Raw genomic sequence first — 23,829 nt, 5'->3', positions numbered from 1 at the left:
AGCAAGTATTAAAATATAGGTAAATATAAATTGAGAGTGACTATATAAAACATTTTAAATGTTGTTGTATTTGAAATATATATTCCTCGGCCGGACACGGTGGCTCATGCCTATAATCCTGGCACTTTGGGAGGCTGAGGCAGGCAGATCACCTGAGGTCAGGAGTTCAAGACCAGCCTAACCAACATGGAGAAACCCTGTCTCTACTAAAAATACAAAATTAACCAGGCATGGTGGCACATGCCTGTAATTCCAGCTACTCGGGAGGCTGAGGCAAGAGAATCGCTTGAACCCGGAAGTCAGAGGTTGCGGTGAGCCGAGACTGCGCCATCGCACTCCAGTCTGGGCAACAAGAGCGAACTCCATCTCAAAAAAAAAAAAAATTGGCCAGGCGCGGTGGCTCACGCCTGTAATCCCAGCACTTTGGGAGGCTGAGACGGGCTGATAACGAGGTTAGGAGATCGAGACCATCCTGGCTAACACGGTGAAACCCCGTCTCTACTAAAAATACAAAAAAAAAAAAAAAAAATAGCGGGCGCCTGTCGTCCCAGCTACTTGGGAGGCTGAGGCAGGAGAATGGCGTGAACCCAGGAGGCGGAGCTTGCAGTGAGCCGAGATCGCACCACTGCACTCCAGCCTGGGTGACAGAGCGAGACTCCACCTCAAAAAATTAATTAATTAATTAATAATAGCTTAAAATACATGACAATAATAATACAAAATTGGGGACAGGAGTAGAGTTAGGGTGTTTCAGAGTTCTTGAAATGCCTCAAAAGAACATGAAGCACCAATTAATATAAGACAAGAAGGAATACTGTGATCTTGGGGCTTATCACCAAAAGAAGAGTAAAAAGGATATATAATTTCCAAGATAATAGAGGAAGGCAACGAAATATTAAAAAATAGTCATCCAAAATAAGCAATAAAACGACAGAAAGATGAACATAGAGTATAAGTAGGACAAATAGAAAGCACACAACAACATGGGAGATCTAAATCCAAATATATTAGGGATTAAGCCAGGCACAGTGGCTCACGCCTGTAATCTCAGCACTTGGAAGGCCAAGGCCGGCAGATTGCCTGCACTCGGGAATTCAAGACCAGCCTGGGCAAGAGGGTGAAACACCATCTCTACAATAAATACAAAATTAGCCAGGCATGGTGGCACACGCCTGTAGTCCCAGCTGCTTGAGAGGCTGAAGCGGGAAGATCTCTTGGGCCTAGGAGGTTGAGGCTATAGTGAGCCATGTTCACACCACTACACTTGAGCCTGGATGACAAAGCTAAACCTTGTCTCCCCACCAAAAAAGGAAATCGGGAATTACATTAAATATAAATGGACTAAATGGTCCAATTAAAAGACAAAGATTGCCAGATGATTAATGTTTTCAATTGTATAGTGTTTACAGAAGATTACATTAAGGATATAAAATGGGCTGGGCATGGTGGCTCATGCCTGTAATCCTAGCACTTTGGGAAGCTGAGGCGGGTGGATCACTTGAGGCCAGGAGTTCAAGACTAGCCTGGCCAACATGGTGAAACCCCGTCTCTACCAAAAATACAAAAATTAGCCAGGCGTGGTGGCAGGTGCCTGTAATCTCAGCTACTCAGGACGCTGAGGCAGGAGAATTGCTTGAACCCTGGAGGTAGAGGTTGCAGTGAGCTGAAATTGAGGTGAGCCAAAAAAAAAAAAGCTGGGGGGGGATACAAAATGGATAAAAGTAAAGGTATGGAAAATATATACCATACTAATCCAAAAAAGATTGGACTATCTATATTATTAATTATCAAACAAAATAGAATTTAAAGCAGAAAGCATTACTAGAGATAAAGAAGGGCCTGTCTTAATAACAAGATTTTCAATTTCCCAGGAAGTTATAATGTTGTGAAATTATTATTATTATTATTATTTGAGATGGAGTCTCACTCTGTTGCCCAGGCTGGAGTGCGGTGGCACAATCTCGGCTCCTCTACCTCCCAGGTTCAAGTGATTCTCCTGCCCCGGCCTCCCAAGTAGCTGGGATTACAGGCATGCACCATCAAACCTGGATAATTTTTGTATTTTTGGTAGACAAGAGTTTTACCATGTTGGCCAGGCTGGTCTTGAACTCCTGACCTCAGAGGATCCACCCGCCTCAGCCTCCCAAAGTGCTGGGATTACAGGCATGAGCCACCATGCCCAGCAAATATTATAAAATTATATACACCTAATACCTCAAAATACATGAAGCAAAAAGCAACATATCTACATCTAGACAAATCCACAATCATTATGGTAGAATTTAACACACTTCTGTCAATATTTAACAGAACAAGCAGACAAGTCAGTAAGGATATAAAAGATTCAAACAGCACAATCAGCAACTATAACCTAATGGACATATATAGAATACTGAGCTCACAACCACAAGTGTACATTATTTTCAAACACATAAGAAACAATTTCAAAAATCAACCATATGCTGAGTCATAAAGCATGTCTTGGCAAATCTCAAATGACTGAAATTATACAAAATACACTTTTTAAATACATTGCAAGTAAGCTAAAAAACCAATAACAAAAATGATGATTAGAAAACTCCCTTTTTTTTTTTTTTTTTTTTTTTTTTTTTTGAGATGGAGTCTCACTCTGTTGCCCGGGCTGGAGTGCAGTGGTGCAATCTCGGCTCACTGCAACCTCCGTCTCCCTGGTTCAAGCGATTCTCCTGCCTCAACCTCCCGAGTAGCTGGGATTACAGACGCGTGCCACCATGCCCAGCTAATTTTTGTATTTTTAGTAGAGATGCGGTTTCACCATGTTGGCCAGGCCAGTCTTAAACTCCTCACCTCAGGTGATCCACCCACCTTGGCCTCCCAAAGTGCTGGGATTATAGGCGTGAGCCACTGCGCCCGGCCCCATGTATTTGAAAATGCAGATGTACATCTAAATAACCCAAGAAAACAATCAAAATAAAATTTTAACATTTTAATAGAACGATAATAAAAATATTGATTGCTGAAAGTCATGGGATAAGGTTAAAGCTATGATTAGATGAATATTTATAACTATAATTGCATATATTGATTATAGGAAAGGTTTAAAATTAATGAACTAAGCAGTCATCTCAAGAAATTAGAAAAAGTATGGAAAATTAAACCCAAAGAAAGAGAAAAGAAGAATTTAATGCACTAAAAAACAAATATAGAATATGAAATATAGACGGTTCCCAACTTACAATGGTTCAACTTATGATTTTATCACTCCAATAATATGAAAGCAATATGCATGCAGTATGCTCCTCAACTTACATTGGAATTATGTCCAGATAAACCCATTCTAAGTTGAAAATATCTTAAGTTAAAAACACACTTTAAGTGGGACACAACTTCATTGTAAATGAAGGAGGATCTGTAACAACAAAACCAAAATCTGGACTTTTTGGAAAGAGTAATAAAATTGATTTAAAACCCTAGCAAAATGGCTTGGTAGCTCATGCCTGTAATCCCAGCACTTTGGGAGGCCAAGGCGGAAGGACTGCTTGAGGCCAGGAGCTCAAGATCAGCCTAGGCAACATAGTGAGACCCTGTGTCTACAAACAAAAAACAAACAAACAAAAACCAGCAAGATTTATCAAGGGGGCAAAAGAAAGAAAAGGAAGATTAAAATAATCAATGTCAGGCATGATAAACAGACATCACAACAGAACCATCTTTATTAAAGATCATAAGAAGCTATTATGAATAGTTTTATGCCAAAACATTTTGCAAATTTAGATAAATTGGTGAATCCCTTAAAAAGAAAATTTATCAAAAATGGACACAAGAAAGTAGGTCAATCTTAACTAACCCAATAACTATTCAATAAACTGAATTGATAATTTAAACCCTTCCACAAAGAAGACTCCAGGCTCAGAGTAATACCCTCAGAAACACACATATGCCTCCACCAGCACACAAGAGCAAGGATGATCATAGAAGCGTCATTTATAATAGCCCTAGACTGGAAACAACCTAAACGTCCATCAAGAGTAGAATAGACAGACAAATTATGCCATTTTTTTAATGTAATACTATCCACTGATAAAAACTGCAAACTACACCTACACATGACAACCTGGATGATTTTCACCAGTATAATGTTGAGTAAAAAGTGCGGCGCATGAAAGAATACATACTGTTTAGTTACATTTATATAAAGTTAAAAAAAAAAAAACAGGCTTTAGCATTGAAATGCTAAAGTTTAGTTTAGCCAAAAACTAAATCTTAGCATTTAAAGAGACGTTTTTCCCTTTTTTTAAGATTTTATTTTTTTAGAGCAGTTTTAGGTTCACAGCAAAATTGAACAGAAGGTACAGAGATACCTCATATACCCTCTGCCCCCCACATAGCACAGCCTTCCGCACTGTCAACATCCCCCCCCTGGGCGATGCGTTTGTTACAATCCATGAGCCTACACTGGCACATCGGTATCACCCAGGATCCATAGTTCACATTAGGGTTCTCTCTTGGTCTTGTACATTCTACAAGTTTTGACAAATGTATAACGACAGGTGCCCATCATAATAGTATCATACAGAGTAGTTCACTGCCCTAAAAACCCTCTGTGCTGCACTGTTTGATCCCTCCCTCCCCCTAATCCCTGGCAATTACTGATTCTTTTTGTGTGTGTGTGAGACGGAGTCTTGCTCTGTTGCCCAGGCTGGAGTGCAGTGGCGCCATCTTGGCTCACTGAAACCTCCGCCTCTCAAGTTCAAGCGATTCTCCTGCCTCAGCCTCCCAAGTAACTGGGACTACAGGCACATGCCACCACGCCTAGCTAATTTTTTGAATTTTTAGTAGAGACAGAGTTTCACCGTGTTAGCCAGGATGGCCTGGATCTCCTGACTTCATGATCCGCCCACCTCAGCCTCCCCAAGTGCTGGGATTACAGATGTGAGCCACTGCGCCCAGCCAATTACTGATCCTTTTACTGCCTCTGCAGTTTTGCCTTTTCCAGAATGACATATAGTTGGAATCATACTGTCTTTTTCAGACTGTCTTCTTTCACTTAGTAATATGCATTTAAAGTTCTTCCATATCATGTCATGGCTTGATAGCTCATTTCTTTTGAGGACTGAATAATGGTGCATGCCTTAATGTATCCCAGTTTATTATCTATTCACCTACTAAAGGACATCTTGGTTGCTTTCAAGTTTTTACAGTTATGAATAAAACTGCTATAAACATGTTTATATATATATTTAGGTGGTAAAGATAATCAAAGATGCTTTACATAAAAAGTCAGGATAATGGTCGCCTCTGATAGGGAGGGAGGGTAGATAGAGGTGGACGGGGGAATGAAGAGTACGTCCAGGGTGAGGGAGGGCAGAGTTCTAGTTCTCAATCAGGCTGATAATGACACTGGTGTTGACTTTGTGATAAATCACTGAACTGTGTATCTTTGTTTTTGTTTTTGTTTTTGTTTTTTTGGTTCTTTTTTATTCTTGTTTTTTATTGAAACAGAGTTTCACTCTTGTTGCCCAGGCTGGAGTGCAATGGCGTGATCTCGCCTCACTGCAACCTCTGTCTCCCAGGTTCAAGTGATTCTCCTGCCTCGGCCTCTTTTTTCTGTAGGTACATTCTATTTTACAATTTTTAAAAGTGATGAAAAAAAGAAAAAGAGAGTCAGAAAGGAGAGAAGGAAGAAGGAATGGAGAGAGAACAGAGACCTTAGAAGCAGAAAGCTGAGGCGTTAGAGCACATGTTGTGTGGCCTCAATCTTTTCAATAATGTATGAGGCACAATCTCCCGGAGAGATGAAGGGTCTGAAAGGTCTGGACAAGACTTGCAACAGCTGCATTAGAAATGTGGTGGGCTAGGAATCTGCTATAGGTCAGGAAAAGGATTGCTGAATAAACTCTACTGAGCATAGGCTGCAAACTCAGATGCCCACGGGGAACAGGCAGGCATCTCATGAATCAGGTTGTCTGGGGAGTGGGAGGAAGCAAGCCCATTGATCAAAGGCATCTGATTCTCAGTTTGGGGTCCAGGAAGACACTCTTTGTTGTTGCAGAGAAGGTGGCAAAATGGAGTGTATGCCCCATGTCAGAGAAGCCACTGCCTCTCAGCTCCAGCCAGTGGTCCTTCCGGAATGGGTAAAGACCGGGTACCACCAGCTCTCCAGCTCTGCTTGTGGAGCTAAAACTCTGGATTTTCTGGTGATCTCCTATTTCTTAAATGCTCATAACTAAATCAAATTGTTTTAAATATCATTCCGGCCAAAAAAACCCCATTTGATGTTCCTGATGAGGTCCGTGAGGTCCGAGACCCCTGCGTGAACCAGTCAGATCACCATGGAACAAGTCGCCCCAGGGCATGGCTGTCTCCAACCGCTCTGAGTAGCCAGCCGTGCAGCCAGCCGGTCTCAGATTTGGGCTGCGATGAGTCTGGATGGCAGAAGAACAAGAGGGATGGGAAATTGAGGGAGGGCCTCATTGAAAGGGCTCACTCCAGGAGCCAGAAAACCAGAAGAGCCTAAGGGACCCAGAGCTAGAGTGAGATCAGAGATGCACAGTCCCCATGAGGACAAAGAGCCCAGTGAGGAGAAAGGGAGAGGTAAAAGGATAAAAGAGTCAGAAGGAGTTTCAGAATCTAAGAGCTCTAAAAATAAACCTTTCCCTTTGTATCACTTTTCTCTTTTTACTTTAGTTGCTCTCAACTTGCTGCTTCCTTTTTTAAAAAATTCTAGCAATTCTGCAGGAAACCAGAAGTGTGAACCAAACACAGTAACTCTAGGTGTTATGGCACTGTCCTGCTCACCCTTCTGTTGGCCTACTGGCTTCAAAGGTAGGCACACACACCGTCCCTTTTCTAATGATCCAGTTGTGGACTCAGGCTCAGTAAGCCAAGGCCACAAGCAACAGGGCTTGGGCTCCATCTGCCTCGGCTGCTTGCGGCTGCCTTCCAGGAAGTGCTGGAACAGCAGAAGCAGCTAGCAGTGCGCTCAAGAAGTGGTCAGCAGTTGGGAGCAGCTGGAGGAGGGGAGGCCAGTGAGCAAATATCAGCTTGGGAAATAGGGTTTTGGCTGAACAAAGTTCACTGTTGTTTTCCAAGAAAGCAGAACCTAGTGGAGCCACCCTAGAGAATAAGGAGAGGAGCAACTTGAACTGAGTGTTGGCTCCAAACTTCTACGGCATGATACGCTTGGCCACCCAATTGTGATCAGGGCCATTGTTGTTCCCCTGGGGGCAGGGGGCATAGGGCAGGCGGCCGCTCAGAGTAAAAAGGGAAGACAGACAGGCAGTCCAAACACCACCAAATGACAGAGATGCAGACCAAGACAAAAGGAAAAAACAACAGAAGGGATTTTTGTCCTTGAGATGTGCTACGCAAATTCTTTTCAATTAGTTTCCTATTAATTGTTCCATCTTGAACATTTAGAGCTGTTCAACCCGGGCAGCATCTACATTTTGAAGTAGTAAGTTCTCCATTCCTAGCAGAGTCGGAGCAGAAGCTCAGCTGTTATCTACCAGAAATTCTATTAAAAGGATGAAAGGTTGAACTAGATGACTTCTCATTCTGAAGACTGTAATTCAGCAGAACTGACTAATCCCTGGCAAATGATACCCTTTCTGAGTATGCATGTGTCACTGAAAGTCACTCAGACAAACCAGACTATTTGTAAATAGGTCTGATTATCTGCAAATTAGTTGATTGAAGGTTCCTGGGTATCAAGCAGGGCTTATTTTAAGAAATTAAGTTAATTTAGATAATAGCTGTGTTGAAAAGCAACAAGTTCAAAAACAATTAAAAAGAATGCAGCTCCCCTTTTATTTTTTTCAACTCTATATTTTCTTTTCAAATTGTTTCTAACAGACCATCTGTTAAGAAAGGCTCTTTTGACCGGGAGCAATGGCTCACGCCTGTAATCCCAGCACTTTGGGAGGCCGAGGCAGGTGGATCACCTGAGGTCATGAGTTCAAGATCAGCCTGAGCAACATGGTGAAACTCCGTTTCTACTAAAAACACAGAAATTAGCTGGGCGTGGTGGCGGCGCCTATAAGCCCAGCTACTCTGGAGGCTGAGGCACAAGAATTGCTTGAACCCGGGAGGCAGAGGTTGCAGTGAGCTGAGATAGCACCATTATACTCCAGCCTGAGAGACAGAGCAAGACTCCATCTCAAAAGTAAAAAAAAGAAAGGCTCTTTTGTAAATTACTTAAATATGCTTACAAGTCATTATTACTTTTTAAGTCAATAGAAGTCTTTTTAGTTTATCTAATAGCATATTAATTCCTATGCTTTACGTGTTTGTACCCATACAACACCCAGCCCTGCACCTAACACATAACAGGTGCTCAATAGATGTTCATTGAATTAATTGGTTGCAAAAACCGAGTGTATACATTGAACATTTCTGCATATTGGTGATAATAATAGTATTTTGAACACTTGTTCTATGCCAGTGACTGGGTCAAATAAACACTCAACCTCATAGTAATATCTACGAAGTGATTGCTACATTAGCCCCATTTTACAGATGATGCAACTGAGGCCGGTGAGAGGCAGAACCAGGATTCAAGGCCAGGCCTGTCCGACTCCCGAGCCGAAACTCTCAGCAAGGGTATTAAACTGAATCTGAATCCTCTTAGTTTATCTATTTTAAAGTGCTACATGTGGTATGTTCAGCAGATGAAAACTCTCTGATGAGGCACGTGTGGATGGGATGGCAGGGCTGAGAAGGCCGGCTCCCCCACGGGGTGTGCACAACCTACCTCCCCAGCTGTTTCTGCTACCGGCTGGGGCCTTCAACTCCACCGCCTCCCCTCCCCCAGGCCCTAAATCACTCTCAGGCCCTTTGTTCTTCCCCACAGCTGCTCAGCATATTCCTTGATTTGAAATTACGATCACAGGTTGGAGTGCTACTTAAAATAATTTTGCCAAATGTTCCATCTCTCTGTGTTGATGAATATAATGGATGACAATTTAAAGAGCAAAAAAAAAGTAAGTATTCACTTTGTTGAAGACAAAAAAAAAATCATAAGCTGCATGCATAGCATTAGTTTGGCTCTGAAAGATTCATTCCCCCAGGAAGCTAGCCAAATGCTGGACTTTTGTGAACCGCAGCATGGCCGGGAGAGCAGGCTGCTGGCAGGTATGGCCTGCAATAGAGGGAGAGAGCAAAGGTCAGGGCATGTGTTGGGTTTGTTTAAGCATGAGTCAGAGGAGTGGGGGTAGACCTGGGGATCCAATTTCCAATTTCCTGTGCAAGTCACTGAGCCACACTTCTCCCCTTCCCCAAAAGCCTTTTATGCGTACCGCTCTGCAGAACAAAGGGAGATATAGTAGGGGGACACAAATAACCGGGACAGGCTGGTCTTCTCGAAGGTGGAGGCTCTCTTGAATTTGGAAAATGCAAGCTCTGAGGGAAGCAGGGATGAAGGCAGACCACGTGCATCTAGCACTTTGGCCAACTGAGGCTTCCCGGGCTTGGAGGTCCTCACCCTGGGCTCTTAGCGCAGCCTGAGCCCAGTGTGAAGCCATGGGCCAGCCCTTCCTGCAGGTGGGTCCTGTGGCCAGGCTTAGCTCAGGCAAGGGGTGGCTGGGCTATGAGGAATCAGAACAAGGCTTCTTCCTTCACACCGAGTCCTGCTCAGCAGGTGGACTCCACGTTAGACATTTCCCCCATGTCCTAAGGCTTCTTCCAGGCTTGAGCCCTGGAAAGCAGGTGGGGAGAGATGAGCAAATCCTGAGCAAAAAGGAGGTGGCGGTGACGCCTCTCTGAAGTTTTCCATACCAAAAAAGCCCTGGCACAAGGCAGGCACTGCTGGCAGCCCGGCCCCACAAGCTTACTTCCAGTGCAGGAATCCAATAGGAACATGTGCCCCCAGGGCCTCTGGAAACGCAAACTGCTCTCTGAAAACCAGGTCAGCCTCTCTGTAGGAGTCTTGCCATGCAGAAAACACCAGGCCCTCTGGAAACGCCCCCTGTTCACTGAGGGTCTCTGGCTGGCCGGCACTATGCCCAGCAAGGCCACCTCCCATAGGTGACACGCCAGGGTCTTGCTGAATCACAATAAGCTGGGAGCTCTGTGCACCCCCCAAAATGATCTTCCACACAATGAAAAGCACTCGAAAGAAATGGTTACAGCTGCTGGGGGCCCCGTCAGCCTTTGAGGGCAGTGAGGTGCCGGGGTGGCAGCCTCTGGAGCAAACAAGGCCCAGATCTACTGCTTCCCAGCTGGGGAAGGTTCCTGCCCCTTTCTGGGCCTCAATTTCCTCGTCTATGAAATGGGCATAACCGTGTCACTTCACCAGGGGGTTGTAATGGGTAAATGCCCCTGCTCTGTGGATAAGCAGGAGTCTTTCGAGCTATTTCCACCAGAAATGGCAGAAGCACGGCAGGGCAGGAGAATTGCCCGTCTGCGGGTCAGGACAGAAGGCAAAGGTGTCTTTACACACAGAAGATGCTACAGTTCTTTGTCACGCCCTCAACCTCCAGGACTGTCTGCTTGGCTGTACAGTCTGCTTACCATATTCCCTCCAAAGTAGGGACCCAGCCCCGCCCAGCCCCTCATGGACTCCACTCCAGACCCTCCTCCCAGACAGGTGGGGAAGAGAGGCAGAGCCTGCGGTGTTCCCCTCACTGAGCTGTGGCAGTTCCCCTCTCTTCCTTTCTCTCAGGTGACTCTTTTGACCCCCAAGGATCCCTGAACACTCATGTGCTGTCTCCAGCCTCTCTTGCTTGGAAGAGGAAAGAAATATCTCGGGTTCCTTTGTCTTCGGGCCACACTAGCTCCCCCTACCCCACTCACTCAGGACACAGCAGGAGGGAGCAGAAGGACTGGCTGCCCAACGGAAGGAGATTTTATCACTGATATTGTTTGAACTTACTGGTGTGTGGCAATTAAAATGGTTTAAAACCAGTCTGACTTGGGGCTAGATTGATTCTTGTCTTTAAACTCTCTACGGACAATGCTGTCCTCACTGCCAGCCCCCAAGGCACACCCGTCCCTGTACCCTCCTTGCTACTGCTCATCCAGGACCCCATCTTTATGGGCCTCCCAAGTCATAAGCGGTCACTCTCTTCTCTCCTTGGATGCCCTTAACACAGAAAATGATCTGCACCCTAGTTACCGCCTCTCCTACAGGAGCTCTCGGGAGACAGGCTTGTTGGGAATCCTCAAAAAGGGTGCTCTCCCTCTCCCCGGAAGCTCTTCTTGGGCCCTTTGGGAAAGCAAAGAAATAACCCGTCCTCCAAATCCCCATGGGCATAAGAGGAGGGTCTTTGATGCCTCATTTTTCTTCTTGTGTTTTTATTTTCCCTTTTTGCAGATCTCTGCATTTAATGAGGAAGTGCTGTCAGCAGAAAGGAGAGGAAGCTTCACCCCGACCATCCGCAGGACCCACATCCCTCTCAGCAGGAAGGCAGAATCATTCATCTATTGCTTTCCTTGAAGGGCAGCTCCAGACACTCACGTGGAGACAAGTAGGAAAAGCATAGAATGTGTCATCACACTGTGTACCTCATATAGGTGATGTCCTGGAGAAATCTCTGGAAAGAGAAAATAGAAATTTTATGATCCACAATTAAAATGATTTAAGTAATAAATAACCCTGATAGCTTGCCCCACCAAGTATATGCTACGTTCCACACCCCTGGCCAGCCTTTCACATCCATCTCCTCGCCAAGCCCTCTAACAACCTTACAAGGGAGAGACTTTTTACCCTCACTTCCCAGAGGAGGACACTGAGGCCAAAGAAGGGAAGGGATTCCCCAGGTGACACCGTAAGTGACAGAGTTGAGACCCACATGGCCTGGCTGAAGTCAAGGTCACTCTAATTCCTCACACAGCCCCACCAGAGGTTCCCACAGTGCTGTGTGCCAGCCGGGTGATAAGGCCTTTCCACAAAGGACATCAAAATACCTCATCAAGCCGGACGTGGTGGCTCACGTCTGTAATCCCAACACTTTGGGAGGCCGAAGCGGGCGGATCACCTGAGGTCAGGAGTTCAAGGCCAGCCTGGCCAACATGGCGAAACCCCGTCTCTACTAAAAATACAAAAAATTAACCAGGCATGGTGATGGATGCCTGTAATCCCAGCTACTCAGGAGGCTGAGGCAGGAGAATCGCTTGAACCCGGGAGGCAGAGGTTGCAGTGAGCCAAGATCATGCCATTACACTCCAGCCTGGGTGACAGAACGAGACTCCATCTCAAAAAAAAAAAAAACCTCATCATCAGTAGAGAACTGTCACCTTCCTAAACGAGGAAACTGACACTTTTAAAAGCAAACAGATTTCTGAACATGGGGTTAATGATAAAACTGGAAAAACGTAAAAGACTCCCTGTTCCTCTCCTCCATTATCAATATGTGACTTAGATTTGGATGCCAAGTCAAATCTCACCAGAACTATATCCTCCATGGTAAATTATTAAAGAGTCTATCAAAGTTTGCTTTAAGAGAAAAGTAAATACACCCAACTTTCCATACAATGCCGGACCCTGAGTTCACTTCCTGGTTTCACTGTTGACTCAGGTTGCAATCCTAGATAAGTAACTACACAGGCTCACTGCCCTGGGCCCAAAGCTGGGGCGAGAGCCTGGAGTCAGCACACCCCCAAGAATTCCGGAACATGGGAAGGTGCCCATCTTTCGTGGAGGGGGCATGCCTCGAAGAGGAAAATCAGGCAAAAGGCCGTGTGCAAAGCTCCACGTGCAGGTGCAAGCTGCTTGTCCCTGAGTCTCTGATTGCGAGGAAAGGGGTCACCCGTTGGTCGCACCACCAACAAAGCCCTGCCATCCTTTGGCTCAGCACTCACCCATAATTACTGGGCGTGAGGTGGGAAGGGCTGCCCTTTGGGACTCAGGTGGTGGGGAGGCTACAGAACAGAGTTGGCAAGTCAACTCCAATCACAGTGAGCATTTTCAAAGAAACAAATAAAAATAGCCAGAAGTGGGTCAGCACTTACAGTGAGGTTAGAGACAGGAAATTGGGACAGACTCCCGGTCCTGTGTAGAGGGATAAAAGTTTTATTTCATAAGTACAAACTCATACTCTCTTTCCAATCTGATTCCTCGTTTCTTCTCTTTTGCTTTTTCATCTCCTCTGTCTTTTGGATACACAGGAAACACACACACACAGCTAACAAAAACAGTGTGATGCTGGATCCTTGCTCCTTCAGTTCTAAGGTCCTCTTTTTCCTGAAGCTGAAGAAAAAAGATACTTAAAGAAAACTTACTCGAGAGTCAGGCAGGAAGGGGAGATGGGATACACACTTTCCCTATCTTTAACGTTTCTGCAATCTCAGCGCATGCTGCTTAAGAGGAAAAGAGCAGCAAAGCAGATGAAAAGCACTGCGTCCTTAAGTGATTTACCTGTTCCCAAGCAGGCCTGCCTCACACCTGCCTCCCTCCAATTCCCTGTCATTGACCCTCCCGCCACCATATCTGTGGCATCTGGTGTGCTGCACACACAGTATATGTGTGCAAGTGCATGGTATATACACATAGCACACATGCATACATGCTATAAACACGTGCCCATACATAGGCCCAGTGCTCAGGTATGCACAGTGCTCAGGTACACACAGTACACATACCTGCTAGCCACATACACTCTCAGTGCACGCACATGGTGCTCATGCACACATGGTAGTGCATGGTGAATCCACATAGCATCCATGCACACACACAGTACCCACACACACACGCGGTACATACACATGGCACCCCTGCACATACACAGTAGACATGCATAACCCAGAAAGTGGTTCTTGCTCTCTCTGTAACCTTAAGACTTTGGCAGTTTTTGTTAACTCCCACACTTGGCAGGATTACATTTCCTTGTGGCCTCAATGACGTGATAGGGCAGATTTATTGGGCTTACAGAAAAAAAGAGAGAGGAGAGAGAGCGAGCGAGCGAACAGTAAACTCTGCTGTGCAGTCAACCTGGGCCTTGGTTTTAAGTTGCAGATCATCAGGGCCAAGAAAGAAGATTTGGCAACATGGGGTGGTTTGGTGAGAGTCGGCATGTTTCACTGGTAATCTGCTGGAGCACTAAAATATATACATCCAAAGGTTACCTTCTTTCAATTCACTGAAAAATAAAAGGAGCTTCAAGGCTGGACCAAATAACATACATAAATAATACACGCATGCCTGCATGCATAGATGCAAACATACATACCTAAGATGTGTAGCAAACAAAACAGGCACAGTGCTTTCAGGAGAAACTTGGGTGTGGAAGTAAGTTCTACCTTTTTGCTCTATTTTCCTCCTGGAGGGAGAGAGGAAAAGCAGCTGCCTAAATGCACAGTCAGCCCACAAACTGTCATGCATGACTATCTCCAGGGCAGACAGGAGAGCAGGAACCCATTTATGAAGCTGAGTTCTGATGCAGAATGTTTTCAGGGCTTAAGACAGCCCCCACACAGCTAGCCAACAGAACTTTCTGGGCGCGGTCAGTTAGCTATGTCGCACAGTAATGGCATCTGCTTTCACTTATTTCAGAACTCAAGCATAAGTCCTGGGAGTATTTGACCAAAAGAACCTCCCACTTGGCGTGCGAGGGTTAGGTTTCCAGAAGATGTAGCACGTACCTGCGCTTTCAACTCCCAGAAGCCAAAGCTATGGAAAGATCTCAGTGTGGTTTTTTTAAATTTTATTTTAAAATCATACCATTTTAAAAGATCTGCTTGTTATAAATCCAGCCTAAAAGCAGATGAATGAAACATAGACCCACACAAAAAAATCTACAAGAATAGATCTTTTTTTTTTTAACTTGGGGTTTTTGAGGAGGGATTTTAGAGGAGTGGCGGGGAAGCTACTCAGTCGAGATAAACTCCTTAAAAGCATGGGCAAAATTCCCTTTTCTGTGACCAGTTTTTTAAAAAATGACAAAGTCACACAAGAGAGGAAATGAAAAGGGAAATTTTTAGACTTCTCATCTGTGCTGAAAGCCCCGGGCTGTTTCAGAACCCGGTCAGGGTAACCGTCAGGCCTGCGGTCACCGCGCTGCAATCCCAGGAGGCCTTGCGTCAGCGGCCATTATATCAATAAGGAAGTACAATCACCAAACCACAAGCCGGCTTCTTTTCTAAGCCCACATGTTGCTTTAGAGGGTTTTCAAACAAGAGACTTTCCTGTTTTTGAAACCTGTGAATCCACAGGTCTTACAGGTTACTCAAATTATCACTTGCAGCATGAATTTCAAAACTGCTTACTCCAGCCTTCCCCTCCCCTGGAGGAACAGACGTCCATTTACAAACCAGAATCCTTATTTACAGTGTCCCGTTGCCAACTGCTGACACAGAAGGGGAAAAAATACCAGTTATACATTAAGCTTTAAGGTTAAAGTATCTGTGCCAGACGCTGTCCAAACACCATCTATTCACTGACCTGAAGGCAGGATGACCACACTGGAGAAAATTCCACAGAAACAGTTTTGCGGTCACAGCAGTATTCCTTCACAGAGCCAGGCTATGTTTCCTGCAGATGCATACACATGCTTGCAAATGTACTGTAAGAAATCATCACAACTCATAGGAAACATATTTGTCCTAAGATGTGCAGCAAATCTGTTGGAAATTTTAAAGCACAGCCAAAAGACATCCCAAACCACCTATGAGGTTGCTTCCCAGGTTGCTGGAAAAATCAACGTAGGATAGCATTGGTAGAGGACGCTACGGGGGGCACAGGTGAAAGATGTAAACAGTCCAATCTAAATCTTCAATGGGATGCAAGTCAGACTTGTTTTTCTCTTGAGCAAATAGAAAGATTCAGATTAAAGAGTGCCTTATAGAACTGGTACAGAGTTCTACATAGAACTGATACAGAGTTCATCTAATAAAAGTGTCTTATAGATGAGATAAATCCATAAACAAACGTCTCTCTTTCCTGCTCAGCTCAGCAGCTTGAGAAAGATGTGCCGCACCTAACAACTGCATTTGACAACCATCTCCTGGTTTAACTTTTACCCTGGCCAGGGGCCACTTAGCATTGCCCAAGCAATGCCTGCAGACTTCATCACGCGCTCCCTCACTGGAAGCGTCCCTCCTAAGGCAGACCTGAAGTTCACAGAGGGCTTCTGGATAGTAGTTCACATTCTGTTTTCAATGGTGGCCCAATCAGACTGAGAATAAACAAGTGAACTTTATCCTGCAGCTACAACCAGTGAACTCTAAGCCCATTTCACAGAATGCACACAGCAATAATGGATCTAGCAGACACTTATCTAATCTCACACTTTTCCGTCTTTTTGTGTTATAATCAACACTTAGCTCATCAAAACACACACACACACACACACACGTCTTCCAAAAAGAAACTGCTCTCAGTTTAAGCACACTGAGATTTTGTTTATCTTATTTTATTTGTCTGCATTCCAATAAACCTTCTAACACTGAAATGTTGAGACAGACACTCTAAAGTCAGGATGCTGTGATGTTTATGTTTGAGGGAGGGTTCTTTCAAAGTAGCCAAAATTGTCTCTCTTATGAAATGTGAAGTGTGAATGAAGCCACACCAAAAAGTCTCAGAAGTAAATCTCTCAAAGATTATGACCAGCCTGTTGTGGAATAACGCAATATATCCTTAGAGGAAAATACAATAAAGTAAAAGAATTCCAGGCTTCCTACACAGGCCCAGTAGGTATTTTTTATCATAATAACTCATTGGTAAATGGCCTACTATGTCCATAGGAAAAGCATCCTCTTCTTCAACCGTGTTTTAAAAAGAATAACTTTTTCTTTCCTCCTTTGGAAAAGCCATTGCTACAAAATTCACATAAAACAAATACAGACTGGTTTTCTGTTCCTTTCACTTTCTGTCCCTATCACTTTAGGCTGTGGTAACCAGGACTCCTAGGCCCAAATATGCTTGCCTGATTTTGCCTGAGTTTGCTGCAGAATTGCTCAACCAACTTCTCACTTTGGCTGTGTAGACCATAGCTCTTGCCCTCCCTCCAGGGGAGAGGCATTAACCAATGAAGAAAACAGTGACTCCCCTCTTCTGCCACCACTGACACTCCATACCCAGGCCTGTGCCACCAGGCCTGCTTCCAGGACTGTGGGCTGCCTATTCCCTGCTATCTTGAGCCTTCCAACTCCAGTGCCAACAAGGGCACTAGGTAATGGGTACTTCTGATGAAGGACACTGCATGAGATCTTCCCATCACTTAGAGAAGTGTTCCATTTGGGGTCATTACCAACCCTGTCTACTCAGACCAGCAAAATAGGATGGATAGGCAAGTATAAGGCATCACCTTATATTTGTGTCTTAAAAAGCTCTTTATATTGCAGAATTTCTTTATTTGGAACAACAAAATACTCTGAAGGGAATCTCATCAATTTTAGTTTGGAAAGTTTATAGAGGTTGTCTGGAAGAATAGTTTTTGTTGATTTGGTTTTTTAATACAAAGAAAAATAAAAGCTTTTGTAGTTATTCTTGAAGGTATGACCTCCAATTACAAGTATGAGAGATATTGTAAGCAAGTCCTTTTCTTTTCTTTTTTTTTTTTTTTTTAAGAGACAAGGTCTCACCATGTTGCCCAGGCTGGTCTCAAACTCCTGTACTCAAGCAATCTGCCCACCTCAGCCTCGCAAAGTGCTGGGATTATAGCTGTGAGCCACTACACTCAGCCTGTAAGCCAGTCTTTTAAAGCTCATTTTAAACTTTTTTTTTCTTTTTTGAGACAGGGTCTTGCTGTGTCGTCTAGGCTGGAGTGCAGTGGCACAACCTCAGCTCACTGCAACTTCCATCATCTCCCAGGTTCAAGCAATTCTCGTGCCTCAGCCTCCCGAGTAGCTGGGATTACAGGTGCCCACCACCATGCCTGTCTAATGTTTGTATTTTCAGTAGAGACAGGATTTCACCATGTTGGCCAGGATGGTCTAGAACTGCTGACCTCAAGTGATCCACCTGCCTCAGCCTCCTAAAGTGCTGGGATTACAGGCGTGAGCCACCAGGCCCAGCACATTTTAAACTTTTATTATGACAATGTTTATTTTACGTTTTAAAATTTTATTATGACAAAAGGAGCATATAGCACAGCGACTCTCCATATAACTATCACTCGATTAACAATTACCCAGATTTTTTGACGTTTGCTTCATTTATTGTGTTTTACTTTTTTTTCTCTTTCTTTGCTGAAATCTTTTAAAGAGCATCGCAGGCCTCATGCCATTTCACTCCTTCCTACTTTAGTTTGCATCTCTAAAATGCATGAACATTTCCTTACATAGCCCCATGAAGATCCCTTTTTAAAGCAATACAAGAAGTCGGCTTTGTGGAGATGGCAAATAGCACATGGCTATGAAGGCTTGAGATAACATTTCCAGTGAGCATAGCATACAGACTCAAAAAGTCCTAAATCTCAAAGGCAGTTGGACAGAAGCAAGATGAAGTGTTCTGGAAGATTGAGTCAGATCATTCCAAAAGGGACACAAGGCCGGGCACGGTGGCTCATGCCTGTAATCTCAACACTTTGGGAGACCGTGGCAGGCAGATTGCCTGAGATCAGGAGCTCAAGACCCAGCCTGGCCAACATGGTGAAACCCCGTCTCCACTAAAAATACAAAAATAAGCCGGGTGTGGCAGCATATGCCTGTAATCCCAGCTACTTGGGAGGCTGAGGCAGGAGAATCACTTGAACCTGGGAGGCAGAGGTTGTAGTGAGCCGAGGTCGTGCCACTGCACTCCAGCCTGGGTGACAGAGCGAGAGTCCATCTCAAAAAAAAAAAAAAAAGATGGGGGGCACAAGTGATGACAAAGACTATTGATAAAGAGTCTGAATAATGAGTAACAAAAAGGCAAGATTCCTAAATAAGCATATTTATGCATGTGATTCTAAATATAACTGGCCAGCCGCGGTGGCTCAAGCCTGTAATCCTAGCGCTTTGGGAGGTCCAGGCAGGCGAATCACTTGAGGTCAGGAGTTCTAGACCAGCCTGCCAACATGGTGACCTGCCTCTACTAAAAATACAAAAATTAGTCAGGCGGGGTGGCACGTGCCTGTAGTCCCAGCTACTCCGGAGGCTGAGGCAGGAGAATCATTTGAACCCAGAAATGGAGTTGCAATGAGCCGAGATTGCACCACTGCACTCCAGCTTCGGTGACAGAGCAAGATTCTTTCTCAAACGAATAAATAAATAAACAAACAAGTAACCAAGTCAATACATTAAATTCTTAACTAGAAATATGACTATTTCACTTGCATCATTAAAAGTATATATTCAAGCCACCGGGCATGGTGGCTCATGTCTGTAATCCCAGCACTTTGGGAGGCTGAGGCAGGCGGATCACGAGGTCAGGAGTTCAAGACCAGCCTGGCCAACATGTGAAACCTCATCTCTACTAAAAATACAGAAATTAGCCAGGCGTGGTGCCACACACCTGTAATTCCAGCTACTCGGGAGGCTGAGGCAGGAGAATTGCTTGAACCTGGGAGGCAGAGATTGCACTGGGCCGAGATCATGCCACCACACTCCAGCCTGGGTGACAGAGCGAGACTCCATCTCAAAAAAAAAAAAAAAATTCAAGCCGGGCGCAGTGGCTCACACCTGTAATCCCAGCGCTTTGGGAGGCCGAGGCAGGCAGATCACCTGAGGTCAGGAGTTGAAGACCACCCTGGCCAACATAGTGAAACCCTGTCTCAACTAAAAACTACAAAAATTAGCCAGGCGTGGCTGGGCACGGTGGCTTACGCCTGTAATCCCAGCACTTTGGGAGGCCGAGGTGGTCAGATCATGAGGTCAGGAGATCGAGACCATCCTGGCTAACACGGTGAGACCCCATCGCGACTAAAAAATACAAAAAATTAGCTGGGCGTGGTGGCGGCCGCCTGTAGTCCCAGCTACTTGGGAGGCTGGGGCAGGAGAATGGAATGAACCCAGGAGGTGGAGCTTGCAGTGAGCTGAGATCGTGCCACTGCACTCCAGCCTGGGTGACAGAGCGAGACTCCATTTCAAAAAAAAAATATTAGCCAGGCATGGTGTAATCCCAGCTACTCGCCAGGCTGAGGCAGGGAGAATTGCTTGAACCAGAAAGGCGGAAGTTGCAGTGAGCTGAGATCGCACCACTGCACTCCAGCCTGGGTGACAGAGCGAGATGCCATCTGAAAAAAAAAAAAAAAAGTATACATTCAAGATGGCAAAAAAAAAGGGGGGGACACAAAATGTGTGTAACCTACCCATTGGGAAATAGGGCATTGCCTCATATTTGGGCTTACATACATGGTATCTTCAACCCATCACCTACCCGCCTCCGCCAAGCCTACTCTTCCTGGCAACAGTACTTCTTCAGTGTATACCAGATGCCACGCACCATGCCAGGCCCTGAGTATACATGTCCCTGAAGTGCACACCTGCCCTGTGAGGGACATCCTACTATCCCCTCACTTTTTCAGGGGAGAAAAACATAAGACTTCAAGAAAGTGAGTTATTTCCCACAGAGATAATAAAGGTGGAACGTAGATCTGACTTATTCTGTCTTCTGCCCTGAAGACTCTTTTTTACTCTCGTCTTCCCCAAAGTAGCAGCTTTAGATCTGCCCTAAACCAAGGGGCAATATAAAGGTTTCTACTCATACTGGGAGATGGGGAGGGCTTATCATCTGCACCATCCCAGGACAGCCATTGCTTCATTTTGTCTTAGCCAAATCACTGTTTCTGGCTATGACAGTCTAGTAATAAACAATGGATGACACTACCCAATGGTGGCTCTAATGCCGCTAAGATGACAAAAATAGCCAAAGCATTTGCAGAGGGCTTAGCTGTAGGGCAGCTGAAGGTACTTGAGTTTCCATCAGGCTCTCAACATGCTACCATTGCTTATGTGCACCCATGCGTCTTTTTCCCATTCAGGGTTGCTAACTCCATTAGATAGTTGTTCTCTGCCACTTCCTCTAATATTATCTTCCCATAAGATGAGGAAAAGAAACACAACAAATTCAGCCCTGCTCAGCCATGTGGTCCAGCCCACACAGGTCTGTGCTACATATAAACTTGTGGCTCCTTGTTTAGCCTCACCCCTGAACTGCAGGATGATTCCCCAGCAACTCATTTAATCTTTCTTTACTGCAGTTTCTTTATCATTAAAACGTGATGTTTGAAGACCATGGCTGAAGTAGCCAAATAATATTATCCAATTAAAGTGAAAAGCACCATATAAATGCTACAGAGGCTAAGACTTAAATAGCCACATATGGTTTGGGGAAAAGCACTCCAGTGCATCAGCTAGCAGTAAAAACACGCAGGAGCGAAATGATCTGGCTGGAAATGAACTGCAAATTGATAAACATTTAGTTGCTAATGCAGTGTTTATTATTTTTTACTAGGATAAAAATTAACTTGTGCGGCCTTAGCCAGCAAACACACTGAACTCTACCATCTGGGTAGTGGAATCGGTATTTCTGTAGCCTCGGGTTACAGGTGACTGTTGCCAGATTTGATTTTATTAGCAAATAGGTCCTGGTGTGTCTGGACAACAGAACCGCGGGATGCTTCTGGAAGCACAAACACGCCAGCGCACCAAAGGGTAACATTCGAGAGGGAGCTTAGGGCCGGCCCCAACCAAACTCAGAATCCTGTATTTCCCCAAAAGAGGTTGCTACTTGTGTTGAAGAATCGCCTTTAGCCCGCGAAATCAGCCAGGGCTGCAAGGCGACGACCTCTCGAGGAACCGGGGGTTCGGGCAGCGGGGGATGGGGGGCGCCTGGAGCTGGGAATGGGACGCAGGGGGCGGACGCCGGCGGGACCACGTGACAGCGCCAGCAGCAGCCACAGCTGCCCCAGCTGCAGACGCCGCAGTCCTCTCCCCGGGGCCGTTTTCCATGAGCTTTGCAAGCAGCTGGATCAATTTACTCGAGCCACAGCGCCCTACACAAGCACGGTCTGAATTATTACTCATGGAAATCCCCTCTGTTTCATGGAATCAGGTAGCTTTCAAACTCCCAACAATTAATGGCCCTTTTGGTCAAAGGAAAATAGCAAAAAATTAAAACAACCCCCACCCCAACCCACCCCCCAGAAAAACCCAACCCAGACTGCCAGGCTGAGGGCTTCTAAACAGTCCGTTTGGTTTCTAGTAAATTAGAGAGAGTGGGTGGTTGAGGTACAAGTAATGCTATCCTGTAGAGTGTGGTCTTTGACGTCAGCAAAATGTTTCTCTCGCGTTTCTGCTTCTTTCCCTCTCTCCCTCCTTTTCCCTCTCCACCCTCCTCCTTCCCTCTTTATGTCGAAGAGACAGATGACATAGGGTAACTGTGGAAAAGTGCTCATAGTTTTGCAACATAGCTCACAGGCTCAGAAAAATTCCCACATTTTAAAAAATGAAGAGTATTGTGGGAGATGGGTAAATTGGCAACACAAAAATACATGCTACCCAGGAAAGGAAGGGGGAAAGGCTGCTGGGAAGTGCAGTCATCACCACTGGCGGTATGGTCTTCCCTCCATCCTGCCGGGTTAGTAACTCTGTCTGAGGGAACATTCTTCCTGTGGCGAAGAACACATCCTCGCTCCAGCTGGCCTGAAATCGGATCCTGGAGAGCATGCGCCCTGCTCCCTGGCTACTGTATTGGTGGGACCCATCCCGGACTGCTGAGCCAGGATTTCTCCTGGCTCTGCTCCCCCTCACCCTCCTTCCGCTAGAGTTGTTTTTCTCTACTCATCAAAGGTAGCAACAGCTGCCCCCCTGGGTTAGCATAGAAGTTTCTAGAATAAGGATTCCAAGTCTAGGCAAACATTTGTAACCTGACCCTGCAGTACTTTTGTTTCCCCTTCAAATTGCTTTTGTCAGCCCCACTGTTTCAACAGGGGCAGCCGTGGACACCCTAGGGGTCTGGCCCGACAGTCACAGGGTGAGGATTGGTGGAGTGGGCCACTCCCTTTGTGGCTGTGAATTGCCATTTGGTCTCTAGAGTAATGTGACTCTCACATTCTTTGCCCAGGCAGCTCTTTAAAAGCAGGAATCTATCCTGACCTCACGGGTTCTGACGTGCTGACTTCAAGTGTGGTTTCAGGCAGGCAGAGAAAGGAGCGGGGTCCAGAGTACACATAGGCCTGGTTTTCTCCCTGTGGGGTGTACTGGCTTCCCCCTCATCCCTTCCCTGATCTAGACAGCAAGGGCATCAGAGGACCTTAGAACAGGGAGTACTTTGTAAACCAAAGCCTCTAAATGCTGCAGACACCAGGTTCATGTGAAAAGCGTATCTGCCATGGAAAAAATACATGCACGAGAAAATGGAGCAAGGTCACATGAATCTACTCAAAAATGAGACCTGGAACCTGAAAAAGAACCTCTGTGTCTGTGTGTGCGTGTGTGTGTGTGTATTGGGGGAGGGATAGGTGCATAGCAGCGTCATGAGCAGATAACATAAGAGCACAGCACACAGTAGACGTTTATTAGGTTGTGCAAAAGTAATTGCGGTTTTTGCCAGTAAAAGTAATGGTGAAAACCGCAATTACTTTCACACCAATGTAATGAGGATTGGGCAGATGAACAAATGAGCAAGTGAATGAATTACAGGAATGAATTGGTTTAGAAAACAAAGCAAAAAGGAGCTGAAACTTTCTTGGGGGTGGATGGGGTTGGTGCTGGATCAGTTTGGAAGAGAACAGACTTCTAAAGTGTAAACCCAAACCAGGAGTCTGACATGATGACTGATGATAATGACACTCGGTAACAAGCTTGAACACTTGCCACGTGCTGGACACGGTGAGTGTCTGACACACATCATCTCTGCTGGTTCTCATAGCAACCCCAGGAAGTAGGAACTAGGTTTAGGGTATGCCGACTCTTTGGGGCACCAGAGAAGAAAATCCTGGACCCGAAGGGTTGAGGAAGATTTGAAGCAGATGTATCCAACCAAGAGCAACC

At 45.3% G+C, this 23,829-nt stretch overlaps 1 long non-coding RNA gene across 1 annotated transcript; it reads right to left on the bottom strand.

Moving 5' to 3' along the window:
- Positions 1-4,260: 4,260 nt before the first annotated feature.
- Positions 4,261-16,822, bottom strand: LOC129060893 (uncharacterized). The gene is made up of 4 exons (XR_008527768.2): positions 14,557-16,822; positions 14,145-14,234; positions 13,014-13,165; positions 4,261-11,510 (listed from the first exon to the last, which is right to left on the bottom strand). It is a non-coding gene; the product is annotated as an uncharacterized LOC129060893 (long non-coding RNA).
- Between the last annotated feature and the right edge of the window lie 7,007 nt (positions 16,823-23,829).

The sequence above is a fragment of the Pongo abelii genome, chromosome 1 (assembly GCF_028885655.2).
Source record: "Pongo abelii isolate AG06213 chromosome 1, NHGRI_mPonAbe1-v2.0_pri, whole genome shotgun sequence".
Classification (NCBI taxonomy): Eukaryota; Metazoa; Chordata; class Mammalia; order Primates; family Hominidae; genus Pongo; species Pongo abelii.
This window is presented reverse-complemented; position numbering and strand designations above follow the sequence as displayed.